Genomic DNA, 21,390 nt, shown 5'->3' on the forward strand with positions numbered 1-21,390 from the left:
CCTCCCCCGCAGGCAGCGCCAATCGAGCTCCCAGCTCGCGGCGGCGGCGGCGGCGCTCCTCCCCCGCAGGCAGCGCCAACTGAGCTCCCAGCTCGCGGCGGCGGCGGCGGCGGCGCTCCTACCCCGCAGGCAGCGCCAATCGAGCTCCCAGCTCGCGGCGGCGGCGGCGGCGCTCCTCCCCCGCAGGCAGCGCCAATCGAGCTCCCAGCTCGCGGCGGCGGCGGCGGCGGCGCTCCTCCCCCGCAGGCAGCGCCAACTGAGCTCCCAGCTCGCGGCGGCGGCGGCGGCGGCGCTCCTACCCCGCAGGCAGCGCCAATCGAGCTCCCAGCTCGCGGCGGCGGCGGCGGCGCTCCTCACCCGCAGGCAGCGCCAATACAGCTCCCAGCTCGCGGGGGCGGCGCTCCTCCACCGCAGGCAGCGCCAATCCAGCTCCCAGCTCGCGGCGGCGGCGGCGGCGGCGCTCCTCCCCCGCAGGCAGCGCCAATCGAGCTCCCAGCTCGCGGCGGCGGCGCTCCACCCCGCAGGCAGCGCCAATCGAGCTCCCAGCTCGCGGCGGCGGCGGCGGCGGCACTCCTCCCCAGCAGGCAGCGCCAACTGAGCTCCCAGCTCGCGGCGGCGGCGGCGGCGGCGGCAGCGGCGGCGGCGGCGGCGACGCTCCTCCCCCGCAGGCAGCGCCAATCGAGCTCCCAGCTCGCGGCGGCGCTCCTCCCCCGCAGGCAGCGCCAATCGAGCTCCCAGCTCTCGGCGGCGGCGGCGGCGCTCCTCCCCCACAGGCAGCTCCAATCGAGCTCCCAGCTCTGTTCTTTTTTTTTTTTTTTTTTGAATTTTGAGATTTTTCATTTGAAGTAAGTCTTAATGCTATTAAATTCACAAATATGCTAATTTAAATACCCAAGTCTATTATCTAAGACACACATTGCAAACACAAATATCTATTCTCTCCACATGTCAGAGCCCATTCATTTCATGGTTTGGAAATGGGGAGAATAGATCCCCTTAAACTGCAAGTCAGCAGGTGTTTCTTTACAGTTAACTTCAGCAAAATTCATACAAAATATTAATTAACAATGATCTTCTTGTTAACTCACAAGGAAACACCTTCAAAGCTGCATTTTGTTAAAGTTTCTGTACTAAAATGTAGAAAAACTGAACTACACAAATATTGAAAAGTTAAAAATTCCTTAATTTTTTATTCCTGGTACCACTACCACAATTTACAGGGCAATATACCTGATGTAATGAAAAGAAAAAGAAAAAGACAAAGCTACAACAGATAAAAGACCTCAGGAATGTACATCTAATTGACACTCCATTGCATTAATCAATAGCTGCACTTTTTGCAAACTGTGGCTAGGACAGTCCTGAGCAAGAAGGGTTTCCTGTTTAAGCTGCAGTAACTTTTCTGACTATGGATCATCGTTCCTTCTGTGGCAGATTTTTACAGTTCCTCTAATGCATTCGGGACGACTGTCTCAAAGTAACCTGCAGCTTTCCTGACACCTCCTCGCTCTCTCTCCTGCCAAGAACTGTAGCCCTTTTCTTGTGAGTTTTGAGAACCTTCTGCTACCATATCCACCACTTCCACCACCAGATCCATAACCACCACCATAGGGACTTCCCGAGCTTCTTCCACCAAAACTGCCTCCCTTCATGGGTCCATCATTTGATTGCTGTTGTCCACTATAATTTCCAAAATCATTATAGCTCCCACCACCACCATAGTTACCTCCAAAATTTCCTCCTTCATTGTAACCATCATATCCTCCACCACCGCCACCATATCCCCCATCTTGGTTTCCATATCCTGGTCCACCACCACCATAGCCTCCTCTACTACTGTAACCAGGACCACCGCCATAGTTACCACCGTCGCCTCCAAATCCGTTCTATCCACCATCACCTCCTCCATAACTACCTCTGCTGCCACCACCTCCACCACCATAGCCTCCTCTTCCACCAAGTTTCCACCACGGCCAAAGTTACCTCCACCACCTCCAAAGTTTCCTCCACGACCCATAAAGTTGCCAGATCCACCTCCACGACCTCTTTGTGATCCAGCAGATTGCGTTTCTTCTTTAGGAAGGGCCTTTTTCACTTCACAATTATGCCCATTAATAGTGTGGTATTTCTGAACAACAATTTTATCAACTGTATCATGATCATCAAAAGTTACAAAAGCAAATCCTCTCTTTTTTCCACTCTGCCTGTCTTCCATAACTTCTATGGTTTCAATCTCGCCATGCTTTTCAAAGTAGTCTCTCAAATTACATTCTTCTGTATCTTCTTTAATACCACCAACAAAAATTTTCTTCACTGTTAGATGGGCACCAGGCTTTACAGATCCTCTCTAGAACCAGCTCTCTTTGGTTCCACTACACGCCCATCAACCTTGTGTGGTCGAGCACACATTGCTGCATCCACCTCTTCAACCCAAGAGTAAGTCACAAAACCAAAGCCCCTGGAACGTTTTGTTTGGGGGTCTCTTATCACCACACAATCTGTAAGTGTGCCCCATTCCTCAAAATGTTCTCTTAAGCTATCGTCTGTAGTTTCAAAGCTCAGACCACCAATAAACAGTTTTCTCAACTGTTCTGGTTCCTTTGGATCATGGCCCTCCTCCCCACCCCCCCCGGCGGCGGCGGTGGCGGCGGCGGCGGCGGCGGCGGCGGCGACGGCCGGAGTCGGGCTGGGGGCGACCGGGCGGCGGTTTTACCTCCGTTTTGAGACCGGACTCGCCTCTTCCAACTCGAGTTCAATATGGGACGGAGAGGCCAGCTCTGTTCTATGTTGGGCCATTTTACTTCAGCCTAAAAAAATTTCTTCTAGTATTCCCTAAGGTCTGCTGGGGATCAGTTTTCTTATTTTTCATTTATCTGTATTTGATTTTTTAAAATTGATTCCAATTTTCTGTTGAGATTCTCCATATTTTAATCTATTAATCCCCATCTTTTACTCTCAATATAGTCATTTTAAAGTTCTGTGCTAACTCCAGAATCTGAATTCCCTCTAAATCAATTTTTCTTGTTTTGTTTTTTTTTTTTTTTTTGTCTTAATTTTTAGTCACTTTTTCCTGCTTCAGGAATTTCATAATTTTTGATTGTGTGCTGGACATGGTGAATAAAAAATTCATAGAGACTGAAGATGCTATTACTTTGAACCAGAGAAGATTTACCCCTTTCTCTGTTAATCAGAGTGGCTGATCATTTCAGTCATTTCAGGAATTTTACTAGGTCAGAACTGGGTTGGAGCTTTACTTGTCTCATCCTACCTATGATTTTTCCTGATTTGTGGCCTCCCTGGATTTTTGCTGTGAGCCTGACAGGTCTTTGATTCTTCAATAAATACAGTCAGTTATTGACTTCAGTCTTTCAGATGTTTGAATTCAGCTCTTTAGGCTCTCAGTTCTCACAGCTTCAGAGTATGGCAAATGTAAGGAGAGACCAGCTATGTATTTGTTACCGTTACACTTTCTCAATGAAAATTTGTCTCATAAACACTGAAACATTGCAGATGATTTCACTTTTTCTGACTCAGCCCCCTTCTTGGGGATGGCACTTCTGGGTTTTTACTGTGAGTCTGGTAGGTCTCTGATTCCTCACTTTGGAAAGTTCTCTCCCTCAGGCATTAGGTATTTAAGCTTCCTGCTTTCTATAGGTTCAAAAACTGGCAAATGTCTTGAAGAGGAGACCTAATGATTGTCACAGGCCCCTTTATCTAGCGGGATTTGGTTTGTTCGTGCCATGACTGTGCAGGAAATTTCACTCTGCTTTCTTGGCTCAGTCCCCCATCATCCTGTACCACCCTGACACTAAGGAAATGTCCTGTGGGGGAAATCGGCTTGACATTCTGCTAGATTTCACTCCATCATGCCAGCAAATGAGTTCATCAAAAGGTATGGTGATTTCTCTTTTCCAGTGGAGTATGTCTCCCTACACCAAACCCCTGCTCCAAATCTCTAAATGTCCCTCTCTAGCATACTAGTTGATATTGTTTCTTGATTGCTTCCTTAGCTCGATGATCCTTTATTCAAGTTTGTTTGCTCGTTGCAGCAGGAGTGATGGCCTGTGCCTACCTAGTGCAGGCATATTATTATGGAGATATGGCTTTGGTCCCAGACACCACAATAAGGAGAATATCATAAGAAAGCAAGTCACACGAGTTGTTTGGTTTCCCAGTGCATGTAAAAGTTATGTTTATGCTATACTGTAGTCTATTAAGTGTGCAATAGCATTATGTCTAAAAAAAGTACATATCTTAATTTGAAAGCAGACTTTAAGAATGCTACCCATCATCTGAGCCTTCAGCAAGCTGTAATCTTTTTGCAATAGTAACATCAAAGATCACTGATCACAGATCATGTAACAAGTATAATAGTGAAAAAGTTTGAAATATTGTGAGACTTACCAAAACATGACATAGAGACACGAAGTGAGCAAATGCTGTTGGAAAAAATGGCACCACCAGTAGAGCTGCTTGACACAGGGTTGCCACAAACCTTCAATTTGTTACAAAAAAAAAAAAAAAAAAAAAAAAAAGCATTATCTGCAAGGTACAATAAAGTGAAGTGCAATAAAGTGAGGTATGCCTATATATCCTGCCTCAAAGTAGAAATCCTATTTAGATCACCTTTAATTTCTCTCTATGATATATTAATAGTTTTCTGTTCAGGGTTCTTACATTTTTTATTACACTTATTATTAGGTATATGATGTTTTGATGATAATGTAGATGGCATATTTTTTAGTTTTTAATTTTATAACTTTTCAGACACAGAAAAATGTTAGTGGAATTTTTTAATGTTTGGTCTCTTATCTGGCAACTCTTCTAAAAACTAACTGATATTCTAATAAGTTATCTGTAGATGGTTTTGGATTTTCTGTATCCTTAATTATATCAAATATGGAAAGTGACAGTATTATTTCTTCCTTTCTTAGCCTTATATTTCTGATTTCTTTTTCCTGCCTTACTGCTAATGCCATTTAATACTTTTACTAACAGGTTGAATAGAAAAGGTAAGAGTTGGCATTCTTATTTTGTTCCTAATCTTACAGTGGACATTCTCCACATTTCACTATAAATAGGATGGTGGCTCTAAAGTTTTTTGTAGTTTCCCTTTGCTATGAGTTTTTAATCATACATAATTATTGAATTTTATCAAATGCTTTATCTGACTATACTGATATGATCATATACATTTTCTCCTTTATTTTATTCATGTGGTGCATGACATTTATTGATATTTGAATGTTAACTCACCTTGCATTTCTGGAGTAAAACAACTTGGTAGGAATTCACACACACACACACACATTCACTCACTCACACACTCTACATTTGATTGTCTAACATTTTGTGTATGATTTTTGCTTCTGTATACATAAAGGAGATGGGCCTATTTTCTTTTCTCATAATTGTCCTTTTAATTAGTGAATAGTATATAGAGGGTAGAGATTTAAAAGACCTTTTAAAAGGTCTTCTTCTTCTGTGATATAATACAATACAGTATTACTCCATTTTTTAAAAATGACCTTTTTTATTTTCAAATAGTTTCAAATCTGCAGAAAAGATACAAACAGAGTTCCCTTTACCTCTCTCCCAGTTTTTCCTATTGCTAACATCTTATACTACCATACTATATTTTTCAAAATTAAAAAGCCAACATTTATACATTACTATTAACTAAACTTAAGACTTTTTTTGGATTTCACCAGTTTTCCTGTTAATGACCTTTTTCTGTTCTAGGACCCAATCCAGTATATCACATTCCACTTAGTTAGTTGTCATGTCTCCTTAGTCTTCTCTGGTCTATGACAGTTCCTCATTCCTTCCTTGTTTTTTATGATTTTGACAGTCTTGAGGAATATTTGTCTGATATTTTGTAGAATTGTCCTCAGTCTGGGTTTGGCTGATGTTTTTCTCATGATTAGACTGGAGTTATAGGTTTTGACAAAGAATACCACAGAAGCGAAGTAACCGTCTCATCACATCATAACAGAGAGTATGTAGTGTCTCCGTGACATCACTGGTGATGTGAAACATCATCACTTGCATAACATGGTGTTTGCTTGGTTTCTCCACTGTAAAGTTACTTTTTCTCCCATTTTATACTCTCTTTGGAATTCAATCATTAAGGCCAGCCCAGGACTGGACTTAAGGGGAAGATTAAGCTTCACCTCCACCTCCTTGGGGAGGAGATGGATGCCGGCGGGGGGGGGGAGGGGGGGTGGCGGGGGGGAGGTTACCTACATATGGAATTCTTCTGTTGGCAAGATTTGTCTTCTCCCTCCCTCCTATTATTTATTTATTTATACACTCATTTATTTACTCCATTATGTTTTAATATGGATTCTTTATCATCTATATACATAATTACAACCTTAAAAACCTCTGGTTCCCCCACTGACATATAAACTCTTTGAGGAAAGGCTCTGTTTCTTTTTTATTTTTGTACACTCTATGCGTTTAGCATAGTCCCCTAATTTATAGTGGACTTCCAGTAATTATTTTGTAATGGATATCTTTCCACTTCAACTGAAAAGTACCCTTTCCTTATATAATAGCATTCTAAATCCAAAATAAAAGTAGATTTTAAAATAAGTAAAAGTAAACTCATGCATGATCACCCTGTAATAAGTATGTAAAAAAGCAAAGGGTACTGCAGAAATAACTTAACCATTGGAGTTGGATGTGTCTCCAAAAAATATTGAAGCCACATTTGGAAAGAAATTACAGTATTTGATAAGCCAAGGATATGACCTGCTGTGTGCTTTCCCTTTTTTGTTCAGATCACCAAAGGAGATTAAGACCCCGTTTTCTCCCGTCTCTGGAAAATTATCATCTGATGCAGTCACTCAGATAACAACAGAGAGTCCAGGAAAAGCCATGTTTTCATCTGAGATTTTTGGTAATGCTGAAGATCGTGGACATGATATTCCAGAGCTCAGTACACAGAAGTTGGGCAAAGTTCCTGTCAAGTTTGCTTCATCATCTTCAGTCCAACAGATTACTGTTCTTCATGGCACAGATGGTAAGAGAATTTTAGGTCACATTACCAACTTTTGTGTGTCATTAACCAATAAATTTCTTGATTGGGTCTTTCTAGTTAGAAAACCTAATTTTAATTTTAAGCATTAGGTTGTACATGATGATAACATCTTTTATTTACATAGCTATGAAGAGAATATAATTTATTATGTTTTTACTTCAATTTCTAGTGAAGTTAACAACCTATGTGAAACTCATGCTACTTGTGGCTGACGTATTTTCAACTCATAATACTTGTCATAAGAATGCAAGTAGTTCATGAAAACATAAAAACTATAGAGGTTCAATTTTAGGGAGGTAGATAATTATTTGGCATTGTTTCTTTTACTATTGTTTTGCATGAGACAGTGAACAGATAGCAAACACAATACCAGTCTATTTCTTGCTCAAGAAACGTTGAGCAGGGACCCAGGTTGACTGTGACTCTGCTTTCTTTAAAACATGGAACCTTGGATTCATCATCATAGTCAACTGGAAGGGACGAAAAGCATGGAGGAGCACATGTTGGGAGGCTTTTATGGTCTAGGCCTAGGTGTGGCCCACATCACTTTCCACTGACTAGGAATAGTTTAGCTGTGCTTTCCAGGATGAAAAAGAAATGAGTTTTGGTGAACAGCTAGCAATTTCTACCATAAGGTCTACAACATTTAGAGTGTTCCTATGCTATCATGACAGTGATATTTTTATAGTGCTTACACTATATAACATTCAAAATTATAGCAAGTTATTTTCTTTTTCAGACCAGTAACTGGAAAGTTAAGTTCCCATTCTACCTCCAAATGAGGGTGGGAACTTTCAATTACTAATTTTAAAGTATTCAACAGTTTGTACAAATCTATTCAAAATAGATTTTAAGTGTTCCTACTTGTGCAAAAAGTTTATCTGTCTGTAGGTATAAATGGAATATGCCTAAATGTATAAAGAAAATTGCTTAGTTCCACATTTAAATTGCACTGAATTTAATTTGAATAAATACATTTATATGTTGAAATGGTTATATTTCTTTTCTTTTTTTTTTATTTTATTTATTTTATTTTGGCTGTGTCGGGTCTTCATCGCTGCGTGCAGCCTTTCTCTAGTTGCGGCGAGCGGGGGCTACTCTTCATTGCGGTGCACGGGCTTCTCATTGCGGTGGCTTCTCTTGTGGTGGAGCACGGGCTCTAGGCACGTGGGCTTCGGTAGTTGTGGTGCATGGGCTCAGTAGTTGTGGCTCGCGGGCTCTAGAGCGCAGGCTCAGTAGTTGTGGCACATGGGCTTAGTTGCTCCGCGGCATGTGGGATCTTCCCGGACCAGGGCTGGCACCCGTGTCCCCTGCATTGGCAGGCGGATTCTTAACCACTGAGCTATCAGGGCAGCCCGAGATGGTTATATTTCTTATACATTTTTATTGTGAAATAAAATTATGCCCCCCAAATGTATAGTCTAATCAATATCACACAGAACACCTTTAATGTGTCAGTTACCTATTGCCACCGTGATACTGTATAAGAACCTCGAAAATCTCAGTGCTTTATAACAACAGACATTTGCTTTCCTCACTCATGGGCTTATGAGTCCGTTGGAGTTTGGCATCAGGATGCAAAAACGGTTTGGGTCTGTTCCACATGCCTTGTACTGAAACCCAGGCTACTCTGGGCTATGCTGTTTTCATGTTGGTGGCAGAGCACAGGAGAGGAAATCCAACTGTGAAAGTGTATTTTATACCTCTTCTGACATCAAATGGATCAGTCTATAGAGAGCCCACAGTTCATGGTCTTACCTTTACATACAGGTACTTGGTAGAAAGGACTCCTTTAAAAGAGAAATATTATTTGGTTTAATAATAAAATATTTTTAACTCTGTGGATTCAGAAGTAAAATTTTAAAAGTATACAGAATAGGGCTTCCCTGGTGGCGCAGTGCTTGAGAATCCGCCTGCCAATGCAGGGGACACGGGTTCGAGCCCTGGTCTGGGAAGATCCCACATGCCGCAGAGCAACTAGGCCCGTGAGCCACAAATACTGAGCCTGCGTGTCTGGAGCTTGTGCTCTGCAACAGGAGAGGCCGCGATAGCGAGAGGCCCGCGCACCGCGATGAAGAGTGGCCCCCGCTTGCCGCAACTAGAGAAAGCCCTTGCACAGAAACGAAGACCCAACACAGCCAAAAATAAATAAATAAATAATAAAAATAAAAGAATTGCTTTAAAAAAAAAAAAAAGTATACAGAATAGCATGTTGAATTTATGACTATGTGTCCACTGCTCTGAATTAACAAATTAAGAGTAATATGCTATATGTTTATATTTAGTTCCATTTGCAAGTTTTTTGAAGAAATAAATTTTATGGTTGGACTTTCTTCTTTACCCTTCTCCAGTCCTTTCTTTCTCTCCCAGGAACAACCATTATTTGCTGAATAGTCGCTTCTTCCCCCAGAGATAGGCAGTCCAAAGTAACTTTAAGACTTCTGCATCCAAACATAAAGTTGTTGAGAATTTCAAAAAGCCACTTATCTTGCCTCTGAATTCTCCATCTCCACATGGTAACCATTCTTGCTCTGGGTCCATTGTAATTCTGCCCAATTGTTGTTGTCCATTTTCTGCAAACTTTGAACTAAATGGTAAATTTAACCATCACCACCAAGCTTTATATACACTGGTGGAGGAAGAAAACTACTAAGTCAATATCCTAACAATAATGACTACAGCAACGTCCAAAGAGAAGTAGAGGCTACAACCTATTTTTCCTGTTATTTAAATTCTTCCAGCCTCTATACATTTCTTCATTCTCCTTGAATTCAGCCAGGTTCTCATTGGCTGGGGTTTTGCCTGATAGGTTGGTACAAGTGTTCCTAAGTAGTCTAAGGCTTTGCTAGCCCTGCATAGGTTTAAGGTAATTTTTTGTTAATTTCTATGACCAGGCTTGGTAAAGTGGTCCCCTAGGTGTAAGCCATACTCCTACTGACTTTCTTCTTTTAAGGTAACCTTATTTCTCCCTGATAGTTAAGGTCAATTGTAGTTTTAGTCAACACTATGGCATCCTATTCCCTGTATTGTTTCAGTGACATAAAGAATGTAAAATGACTAGATGGCTCCTGTCTCCCGGTAGAAGTGCCCCTCCCTTATTTCTAAGATCTTCCATCAAACAAAGCAGAGTCACAGAGATAGAAAGCAAAAGATTTTAAAGGCTTCTGCCTTTGTTCCTAAATACATGCATTCTGTCTGTGGGATAGGCAAGTGCCACATGTGGTTCTGAGCACATGCCGTATTCAGTAAGCTAGCATTCCAGCCTCAGAAAGTGATGCCTCCCAGCTTGTGCCATGACAGTTATCAGTAAATTGTTCACTCGCTTTTTTGTTCTTGAGTTTACCATAGCTGTGGGTGATCAGGCTTGTGAGGAGAACAGTGACTCCCTTTAGTCGTCAGCCTTTTGTCTCATTTCCTTCACTATGAAGTCAGTTCCTTGGTTGGAAGCAGGGTACTAGTAATATGGATTCCATGTCAAATCATCAGAATCATGGAGTGGCCAAGGATGGTAACACAATTCTAAGTAGTTTATAAGTTGTTATTGCATCCAGAATGAAGGAGATCTCATTCTACTCTGGGACTATCAGACTCTGTCTAGAGTATTTTGATTTTTATAAACTAGACATGGGCAACTAGGAGTCCATCTAGAGGTGATTACAGGATGCAAGAGAAGACCATGGTCCATAAGGATAAACTGAAGAAGCTGTTGTGTTTAATCAGGAGAAGTGGTAGCTATCTACAAAATTCTATTTGAATGAGCAGTACAACCCCATGAATACTGAGGAGTAACCTAAACAAGAATTTTATAGGGCTCATGTGATGGCAATACTAATCCTTTGTGTAGGCATAGAAAAGGACAGTAGACTAAAAGGAGGGATGGGATATTTCTGAATGGGAAAATTGAATATTTAAAGATGTCATTTATTCCCAAATGAATTTAAACTCTAATGTAATTCTACTCAAAATTCTAATGGAATTGTTCTTTTGAACTTGTTTAATTGATCTTAAGTTTTTTCAGGAAGAATAATAAAGAAAATACTGGAAAAGAAGAGTAATGGGGAGGATAAATTTTAGCAGCAGCCAGTGGAGTGTTTTCATGGGATGCCTGGAAGTTGCAGACATTATTCTCACCCTTGACCTATGGGCCCAGACTCAGTCATATGTCCATACATGTCTGCAAGGGAGATTGGGAAATACAGTGTACAGATGAGCAGTATGTACCCAGCTAAATATCAAAATGCTGTTACAGAGACAGAGTTTCTACCACATCATGAAAGAAAAACAAGTGTATAGAAAAAGATTTCAGGGACTGCCCTGGTGGCGCAGTGGTTAAGAATCCACCTGCCAGTGCAGGGGACACGGGTTCGAGCCCTGGTCCGGGAAGATCCCACATGCCGCAGAGCAACTAAGCCCGTGCTCCACAACTACTGAGCCTGTGCTCTAGAGCCCGCGAGCCACAACTACTGAGCCCATGCTCCACAACTACTGAAGCCTGCATGCCTAGAGCCTGTGCTCCACAACAAGAGAAGCCACTGCAGTGAGAAGAGTGAGAAGCTCGCGCACCACAACGAAGAGTAGCCCCCCACACCGCAACTAGAGAAAGCCCGCGTGCAGCAATGAAGACCCAATGAAGCAAAAAAATAAGAAGAAGAAAAAGATTTCATCTTCTATAATAATCAAATTACTACCATGTCACAGACATTTTAGAAAGAATTTTAGCAGTTAGTATTTAAAAAAACGAAACTTTATAAATGACATAATTTTTCACTCTGAAATCAGGAAACTTATGTGAAATGGGGCAGCAGGGGAGAATGGGTATGCTATGAACAGGAAGTCTTTATTACAGAATTCTTTATTATTGAAAATTTAATCCAGCCTAAATTTTTAACATTATGAGAAGGGTTAAAAACACTTAATGTGTAGTAGAATGATAAAAAATGTGAAGATAGGAAATAAAATGAATATTTTATTATCAATGTAAAGTAGAAAAACTGAATTCCACATTATACATACTATACACAACTATGTAAACAAATAAGCAATACAGAGGAAAGACCTGTAGAAATACATTAAAATATTAATAATAGTTATCTTTGAGTGGTAAGACTTTGTCTTTTTTATTTCTGTGTATTTTTTTAATATTGAGAATTTATACTTTTATAATGGAAAACTTATTTTGAAAATCTGCCACATAGAAGAGAATTAGATTTACTTTCTATGACTCTGGAGGGAGAATCTTCAAAGATCAGTAGTAGGGGTTAACAACGACCAGGTTTGGGTTCAATAGAAGATAAAGTGTTTCTTAGTTAGAGCCATCTAAATATGGAATAGATTGCTAAGAAGTCGTCTTCTCAATGAATCCTACCCTTACCACTCTATTTAAACTGCATCCTGCTGCAATTTCCCAAATACTTCTAATCTTCCTCAGCATTTTCTAATTTTTTGGGGGGGGGAGTGGCTGTTTTGGGTCTTTGTTGCTGCACACGGGCTTTCCCTAGCTGTGGTGAGTAGGGGCTACTCTTCGTTGTGCTGCATGGGTTTCTTATTGTGGTGGCTTCTCCTGTTGCAGAGTGCGGGCTCTAGGCGCACAGGTTTCAGTAGTTGCAGCACGAGGGCTCAGTACTCGCAGCACAAGGGCCCTAGAGCACGTGGGCTTCAGTAGTTGCGGCACATGGGCTCAGTAGTTGTGGCGCTCGGGCTCTAGGGCGGGCGGGCTTTGGTAGTTGTGGCACGCAGGCTCAGTAGTTGTGGTGCACAGGCTTAGTTGCTCCACAGCATGTGAGATCTTCCCAGACCAGGTATCGAACCCCTGTCCCCTGCATTGGCAGGCAGATTCTTAACCCACTGCACGACCAGGGAAGTCCCAGTATTTTCTAATTTTTTATGTCACTAATAATTTATAAAAACACTAGATGATTTACTTATTTAGTATGCTAATTGTTTACTGTCTATCTCCCTCTTCTAGAATGCTAGTTTACTGATACATTCCAAGAATCTTGACCACTGCTTGGCACATTAAAGGTACTTAATATTTGTTCAGTTAATTAATAAATGTTTTCTTATTAATTATTCTGATCTTTATGTCCTTAGGCCAGCCTTTACTGTTGCCATATAAGCCTTCTGGTAGTACAAAGATGTACTATGTTCCCCAATTAAGACAAATTCCTTCATCTCTGGATTCCAAGTCAGACACCACCATTGAGAGCTCACACTCAGGTATTATGCAGAAATTATTCAAAATTTTACTTTTTGAAATTTTATTTGTGGATTGGCTGTTTAATTCTGGATGACATATGAAAGCTCAGTGCTATTTAATCTTTAAGTGAAACATGGAGATTTTCATGACACAGTCTCTGGTTCAGATAGGTGAGTTATTTGGTCAGATGTATTGTGTACACTCAAACATTTGATAAATATTTGAAGAAAATTGTATGAACAGTTACTTGTTTGGGTTAGTGGACTCCATCTAGGACAAAGGTTTCCAAGTTTTCTCTGTTCACAGTCACCTTAGTGTTTGGGTGATTTCTTTTCTCATCATCGTGGGGATATAAATCATCAGCAGCATATAAATACATGAAGTATTTTTTCAGATACTAAGCTATTATGTTATTAGGGTATAAAAATACTTACCGTTTTGATCTTACAGCTTAATAAGCAAAAATATTTTTGGTTTTGTGTTTGAAAGAAAACATTTTACTTTGTTCAGAAATATGCATAATTACTTGCTAACGAGATATGTGTGGCTATTAGGGCACAGTTTCTCACACCTTGAGATGAGATTGGACACAACCACCCTCATTTATTGCTTTTGTTACAGAAACTGTCAAAAATCCAACTCTGCAGAGATACAGACAGCAGCATTGAAAGGAATGTAGCAGTATCTAATGTTGAAACTTTAAACTATCTTTAGCTATTAGTTTTTGTCCTGTACACCAGATATTACATATCACTGTTTCTCTAGAGTTTTAAAATATCCCACAACATCCCTGTGAGATCACCACAATAGAACTGCAGATTTAGAAAATGAATAGCATCCTGTGGAGGAACTGAATAAATATTTTCTGTGGAAAATTATAAGGATACGGAGTTGGTATGGTGCGGGGTTTTGATTGTTGGGATAACATATTGATTGGTCCACAGGAGTTGACTTGGTTCCGTGTAGATATAAATTGTTCATGATTTGTCAATAGACATCTTTATAGGTGTAGAAATTAAAAAGAAAGTAGTTGTCCCTGGTCTTATGCAGATTTTCTGTTAATTTTAAGAGGACCCAACTAGTATCTAATGGTAACTGAGTTAAAGCCCCTGATATAATTGCTCCTGATTTCCCACTGTGATGCCACTGAAAAAAAGAACCACAAAATGCTCATATGTTAGGATTGATTATGAAGCCTATAACCAGGAACTGGAAGAAATTTTCACTACCTGCATGGCTATGATTTTAAAAACTCACTTAGTGGCTACGAGACATAAAACAAGCTTACTTAATTGATTGTAGGTAGGAAAATCTTTTATCTCAGTCTCACTTTCAGCCCCCTAGTTCAGAAGACAGAATGTACCAATAGAAGTGTAATCAGGTGTTCCAGTATTTTTTGAGGCCTCCTGTGTACTTCTATTCATTTACATCCTAACTCTTCCCTTTGGAGACATTAACTTTGAGAAAAATTGGACAGTAGTGGGAAGAGGAAATGACTACTCAGGGATGGTACACTGTATCCTGAGAAATACTGTCCGTATAAATAAAGTACTGAATGCATCAATTAGACAAGAAGAGATCTGTTGGCTATATATACTTGAGGTTGTCATTTATCATGTTCTGCATCTATTCTGAGAGTGAGGGAGTTGACAGAAGAAAATAATAGTTTCTTAGACCAGTAGAGCTGATCTAGCTGAAAGCCTAGGAATTGTTCTGATAGATAGTGTCTATTAGTGTGTTGTGATTCTATAGATACTAGAAAGATCCAACTAGAGTTTGGGGCCAAGGGCAAGTCATAAACCGTTGCAGATATTTGGACCAAATAATTTCTCCTCAGTTGAGAATGAGTAAACAATTGAACTCATAAAATTCTTTTAAAGACAAAAACAAAGGGACTTCCCTCGTGGCGCAGTGGTTAAGAATCCGCCTGCCAATGCAGAGGACACGGGTTCCAGCCCTGGTCCGGGAAGATCCCACATGCCACAGAGCAACTAAGCCTGTGCGCCACAACTACTGAGCCTGCGCTTTAGAGCCTGCGAGCCATGACTACTGAAGCCCGCATGCCTAGAACCCATGCTCCGCAACAAGAGAAGCCACCGCAATGAGAAGCCCGCGCACTGCAACGAAGAGTAGCCCCCGCTCGCCGCAACTAGAGAAAGCCCGTGCACAGCACCGAAGACCCTACACAGGCAAAAATAAAAATAAATAAATTAAAAACAAAACAAAAACAAAAAAACAAGGCAAAGGTAACCTCGCAAAGAAAGAGATAGATGTTAGAGATTTACTCATTAGGTCAAGTAACACTCTGAAGTAGTAACAGGATTTCATTTATATCTGACAGTAAGTTCTGTGAAGATAGGTACTATGCCTTTTTTTTTGTAAGCCATTTTATACCTCATACCAATATATAATATAGATGTTATTTTGATATTCATTTAAAGACATTTAAATACTTTATGTACTAGTACTGTCAATAGGAGCAAAAAGCCATGGGGAGAGAACTGGCTGGGAGTTTTAAAACAAAGTGAGGAGTTAATAGCAGAAAAAAATGGTGGAGTAAAGACCTCCAACATTTTGCCCTGTGATAAAAGCAACAGAATTTTGGCAAAACTTTATGGAAAACTTTTCCAAAACTCTGGAAATTAACCAAAGGCTTGTAGCTTTTGTAGTAAGCATTTATTCAAGAAAAATGGCTGAACCTTGATAAGAATAGTAATAAGCTTGTGGCATTTTACCTTGCCCTATTCTCATTGCCACACTCAGCTCAGTGATTGATAACCTTGAAAAATATCAGCCTGCATTCCCAGGACTGGAGGGAGCAGAACAGAGCTGGACCTCTTTCACAATTTCATTCCCAAAGAATTGTCAGTATTTGACCTGTCTGATGGCTCTCTGGAAGACTCCACTCAAAAGGCTTATCTTTATTCGACCTTACTCAGAGCTATCCAGTGCGTATGAGCCTCTGTGTCTATGTGTGAGGTGTTTGTCAAAAAACACTTACAGGCAAGTGTTTTATTTTAGTTTCTTAAATATTTATTTATTTAATTTATTTATTTTGGCTGTGCCGGGTCTTAGTTGCACCACTCAGGATCTTCGTTGCGGCATGCGGACTCCTTAGTTGCAGGACCTAGTTCCCTGACCAGGGATCGATCCCAGGGCCCCTGCATTGGGAGCTCGGAGTCTTACCCCCTAGACCACCAGGGAAGTCCCCAAGCAACTGTTTTAATGTCACAATGCATGAGGCAGTGGATAACACTTGAGACAAACAATAGACTAACCAAAAGCTTTATCGGAAAAACTGAGGATGAGATGTCCATAGATATGTTGAAAAGCACTGATATATTCCTAGGACTCTAGAAGACCACAAGTGTGCACAGGCCTGAGTGCATGCTCAGGAAAGATCTGAGAGGGGCCTACCCTTTACCTTTGGCTGCCCTTGAGGCTCTGGGCAAGAAGAAAGGGAAGGCTAAGGCCGAATTGATAACTCCCTGCCCTCAGCGTTGATGGCTATGTGCACGTAGTCCCTCGGCAAAGACTGGGAGATTTATTGTTTCTAGATGTTTAAGGATATCTCCATCTAGGCATTAGCTGACCACTAAGCTAGTTGAGTGGCAGCTTCAGTAGACTTTATAGAATTTGTTCAGAAAAGTTACTTTAAAAAAAAAAACAGCGTAAAGCAACAGCAGGAAACCCTAGGGAGGTAGTAGACTCTGATTTCCAGGGTTGTCACATTATATTTTTTAAGATGTCCAGTTTTCAACAAAAAGTTACAAGATATGGAAATTCAAAGTAAAAAAATATATATATGGACCATACAAAAGAAAAATAGCAGTTTAGAAACTGTCTGTGAGCAATCTCAGACATTGGACTTACTAAATGAAGATGTTAAAATAGCTATTTAAAATATGTTCAAAGAACTAAATGAAACCATGTCTAAAGAAGTATAAGAACAGTGTCTTACCAAATAGAGAATATCAATAAAGAGAAATTACAAAAAAGAACCAAATAGAAGATCTGTAGTTGAAAAGTACAATAACTAAAATAAAAAATTGACTGGAGAAAGCTCAGTATCAGACTTGAACAGGCAGAAGTATGAGTCAGTGAACATGAAGATAGGCCAATTGAGATTATCCAGTGTGAGAAACAGAAAGAAAAAAGAACGAAGAGAAATTAACAGAATCTCAGAGTCCTATGGGACACCTTCAAGCATCCTATTATACACATAATGGGAGTTCCAGATGAAGAGACAGAAAAAGAGACTGAAGGAGTATTTGGAGAAATAATGGCCTAAAATTTCACAAATTTGATGACTGCTGTTAATCTGCACATCCCAAAAGCTCAAGGAAGTCCAAGCATGATACAGTCAAAGAGAGCCACATCTACATACATCATAAACCATCAAATGACAAAGACAGTGTTAAAGCAGCAAGAGCGGAGTTATCATGTACAAAGAATCTTCAATAAGACTAATTGCTGATTTTTCATCAGAAACCATAGAGGCCAGAAGGCATTGCAATGACATATGCAAAGAGCTGAGGAAAAAAACCTGCCTACCAAGTATTCTGTACCTAGCAAAACTACCCTTCAGAAATGAAGGAGAGATTAAGACATTCTCAGATAAACAACAGTTGAAAGACTCCACTGCTAGCAAACTGACCCACAGAAAATACTAAAGAGATTTTTTTCAAGATGGAATGGTGAACACCAGACAGTAACTTAAATCCACATGAAAAAAGTACTAAAGGTAACTACATAAGGAAATACAAAAGACAGTATAAATGTATTTTTGTTTGTAATTCAGTTTTTCTCCTATATGACTTAAAAGACAAATGCAGTATAAGCAAGTCCCAAATACCCACAAAAAAAACTAACAGAATTAAAATGATAAAACCTGACACTATATTTTTAAATAAATAAATTTATTTATTTATTTATTTGTATTTTTATTTTTGGCTGCGTTGGGTCTTCGTTGCTGCGCGCGGGTTTTCTCTAGCTGTGGCGAGCAGGGGCTACTCTTTGTTGTGGTGCGCGGGCTTCTCGTTGCGGTGGCTTCTCTTGTTGAGGAGCACGGGCTCTAAGTGCATGGGCTTCAGTAGTTGTGGCTCTTGGGCTCTAGAGCGCAGGCTCAGTAGTTTTGGCACGCGGGCTTAGTTGCTTCGTGGCATGTGGGATCTTCCCAGACCAGGGCTCGAGCCCGTGTCCCCTGCACTGGCAGGCGGATTCTTAACCACTGTACCACCAGGGAAGTCCGAAAAACTGACACTATTAAAGGGAGAAATATTTCAAGCCAATAGCAAAAGGTCATATATTGTATAATTCCATGTATATGAAATGTCCAGAATGAGCAAATCCGTATAGACAGAAAGTAGATTAGTGGATGCCAGGGGATGTTGGGGAGGGGAAAATAGGGAGTAACAGCTAACATATACAAGATTTCTTTGTGGGGGGCGTGACAAAAATGTTCTGGAATTAGATAACAATATTGGTGGTGAAAATACTAAGAACTAGTGAATTGTACACTTACTTTAATTGGTGAATTTTTTTTTTTTTGAATCTTGTAGAAGTTTTTATTTCAGTGATTAAAAGAACGCAGTAAATGGAAAGTATGCTGGTTTACATTAGGCATGCACCTCTACCTGAAACTGCTGTTAGTTTTTTTTTGTTTTTTTTTTTTTGTTTTTCTTTTTTTAAATTTATTTATTTATTTATTTATGGCTGTGTTGGGTCCTCGTTTCTGTGCGAGGGCTTTCTCCATTTGCGGCAAGCGGGGGCCAATCTTCACCACGGTGCGCGGGCCTCTCACCATCGCGGCCCCTCTTGCTGCGGAGCACAGGCTCCAGACGCGCAGACTCAGTAGCTGTGGCCCACGGGCCCAGCTGCTCCGCGGCACGTGGGATCCTCCCAGACCAGGGCCCGAACCCGCGTCCCCCGCACTGGCAGGCAGACCCCCAACCACTGCGCCACCAGGGAAGCCCTGCTGTTAGTTTTTGACTGGCCTAAATCTTTATAACTTATTTTTTCATTTAGGCACATCTTTAAATTTTTTTGGACCCTGACATACAGGGTAAGTTAACTTCTTCCTTGTGGCAGTTTAGTATGAGAATTATGTTCGCTGGCTAGATTCCTTTAACTAAAGGCCTCTAGACTCTCAGGCTACCTGTACTAGCTCAAGACTGTACTTTATATATAGATATTTAAGTGAATCACAGTATAAGGGAGGGAGATAATCTAGAAAGGTGAAATGTACTGTATGAATACTCCATACATTTTTTTTCTAGCACAGATAATCAAACACTAGATAAGGAGGCCTACAGTCAAGTACCAAATTACTCTTTCCCCCACTGCTGCCCTTTCTGAGAGACACAAAGATGTATATCGATCTCTCCAGAAATCTGAAAGGAATCCACACAAATAACAGATTATTACCTATGTGGTCCCACATATCAAATTATAGAGCAGTTCCACTATTAAAATTATAGGAAGCAGTTAATGGGACTATGAGGAAAGCATCGTCCCACATACAGTAACATACACCTAGTAGAGTTTTCCATTCATCTGTCAATTGTTTTCCCAAGATTAGCATTAAAAAACACAACCCCAAACACATTTGACCCTCAAACCACCCCCACACACAAAAATTGGTCTTTGTTCATTCTCATATGACAGGATGTCCCAAGAGTGACAAAGGTGGGAGCCGATCCCCCCACAGCCTTTTCTTCAACCATCCCATCAACTGCTCTTCATTTCTTGAACTACCTTCCTTTTCCAGAGAGGTAATAATCAGGTCAGTCAGAAAGGCTTTCTGAGAAGACTGGCTTGGATTTCTGGGTCTGTTCCAGTCGATTCAAGATGAATTGGCTTGTATCAATGAAGCGCTCAACGCAGTTCACAAAACAGGCCTCAGCCCGACTGTCCAACTTTGGCCCAGGCTTGTCCATGCACATTTCCCAACAAAGTTCCGTCATCTGGTGCACCAGCTGCTGGAAGCACTTCTTCTGAGTCTCTACCTCGATGAAATGCTGCAGCTGCGGGTCGACCGAGCCCAAACCCGCTGCGGAGGAAGACGAGGAGGACGCCATCCCAGCGCGGCCACGCGTGCCGAGACAAACTCCGCACCAACTCACCGACCTTCACGTGTCTCCGCGGCGGAACCCTTAATTGGTGAATTTCATGTTTTGTCTCAATTTAGAAAAAAAAGTGTGTGTGTTGGGGGGGGTGTGGGCAGGAATGAACATATGAAGGAAAAGACTGCCTAAAACTGTAAAGATTTGGTAACAGATTTAAAATACATTTTGCAGGCAAAAAGGGTGGAATTAACATGAAGGAAGTTAAATTAGTGATGAGGACAAATCTGAGAGTCTGCAAAATTACAGAGGAAAAAGAAGAAGAAAATGAAAATGCTGTGAAAGATGATGAGAGACATAAGAAACATAGCTAAGTAAACCAAACCAAGAATTATATCTGTAGCTGAGGAAGAAAGTAATATTCAAACACTTAATTGAATAAAACATCCTCCTCCTGAAAAGGGGAACACTGTATGCAGATTGAAAGTTGCCATAAAAATCCAGGGAAAAATCAGAGACTGAGACACATATCAGAAAAAGATTTTTGAGTTAAAATAAATAGAAGAAAATCCCATAAATATACAATTAAAAAAAAAAAGTTAAGAGAAGAAAATTTAGTCTGATATCAGGCTTATTTAAAATACTAAATGTAAAAATAATGGAACCAAATCTGTATTTATTGGGAAAATTATATAATTCAAGGATTTATGGACCCAGTGCATTTTCATTAAGCACTATGACAATGAAAAGACATTTTCACAAGTACACAGCAGCTAGAAAGTATATTCAACCTCTGTACCTTCTTGAAAAATTCACTTGAAGACTCACCCAGCTGAAGAGATGAATCAAAATGAAGAAGTCATTACAGAGAAATGAAGCAATGCTGAAAGTGATCAGTGGTGAACTTTGAAGTCAGTTTGACACAACACTCATCTAAACAGCAAATTTAGTTACAAGGTGGAAAAAAAAATGCCAAAAGTTAATTTTGGAATGAAAGGCATGAAAAGAAAAAACAATTGTGTTTCTTGTCTTTTTGACTAAAGAGGTGTCATTTTATTCATGACTTGGTGATCAGATAGGTTAAA

General features: G+C 40.5%; 1 long non-coding RNA gene and 2 pseudogenes across 3 annotated transcripts; 1 reads left to right on the top strand and 2 right to left on the bottom strand.

Annotated features, from left to right (window-relative positions):
• Window positions 1–701: 701 nt before the first annotated feature.
• LOC309643495 (heterogeneous nuclear ribonucleoprotein A3 pseudogene) lies at window positions 702–4,412 on the bottom strand (annotated as a pseudogene). The gene is made up of 2 exons: window positions 4,405–4,412; window positions 702–2,686 (listed from the first exon to the last, which is right to left on the bottom strand). The product of its transcript is annotated as a heterogeneous nuclear ribonucleoprotein A3 pseudogene (transcript).
• A 1,806-nt stretch (window positions 4,413–6,218) lies between these two features.
• Window positions 6,219–17,948, top strand: LOC309643405. Its single transcript, XR_014253719.1, has 2 exons — window positions 6,219–7,027; window positions 13,136–17,948. It is a non-coding gene; the product is annotated as an uncharacterized lncRNA (long non-coding RNA).
• A 963-nt stretch (window positions 17,949–18,911) lies between these two features.
• On the bottom strand, window positions 18,912–21,384 carry LOC309643381 (mitochondrial import inner membrane translocase subunit Tim8 A pseudogene; annotated as a pseudogene). Its single transcript has one exon. The product of its transcript is annotated as a mitochondrial import inner membrane translocase subunit Tim8 A pseudogene (transcript).
• Between the last annotated feature and the right edge of the window lie 6 nt (window positions 21,385–21,390).

Source organism: Balaenoptera physalus (genome assembly GCF_965194825.1).
Source record: "Balaenoptera physalus genome assembly, chromosome: 15".
Taxonomy (NCBI): Eukaryota; Metazoa; Chordata; class Mammalia; order Artiodactyla; family Balaenopteridae; genus Balaenoptera; species Balaenoptera physalus.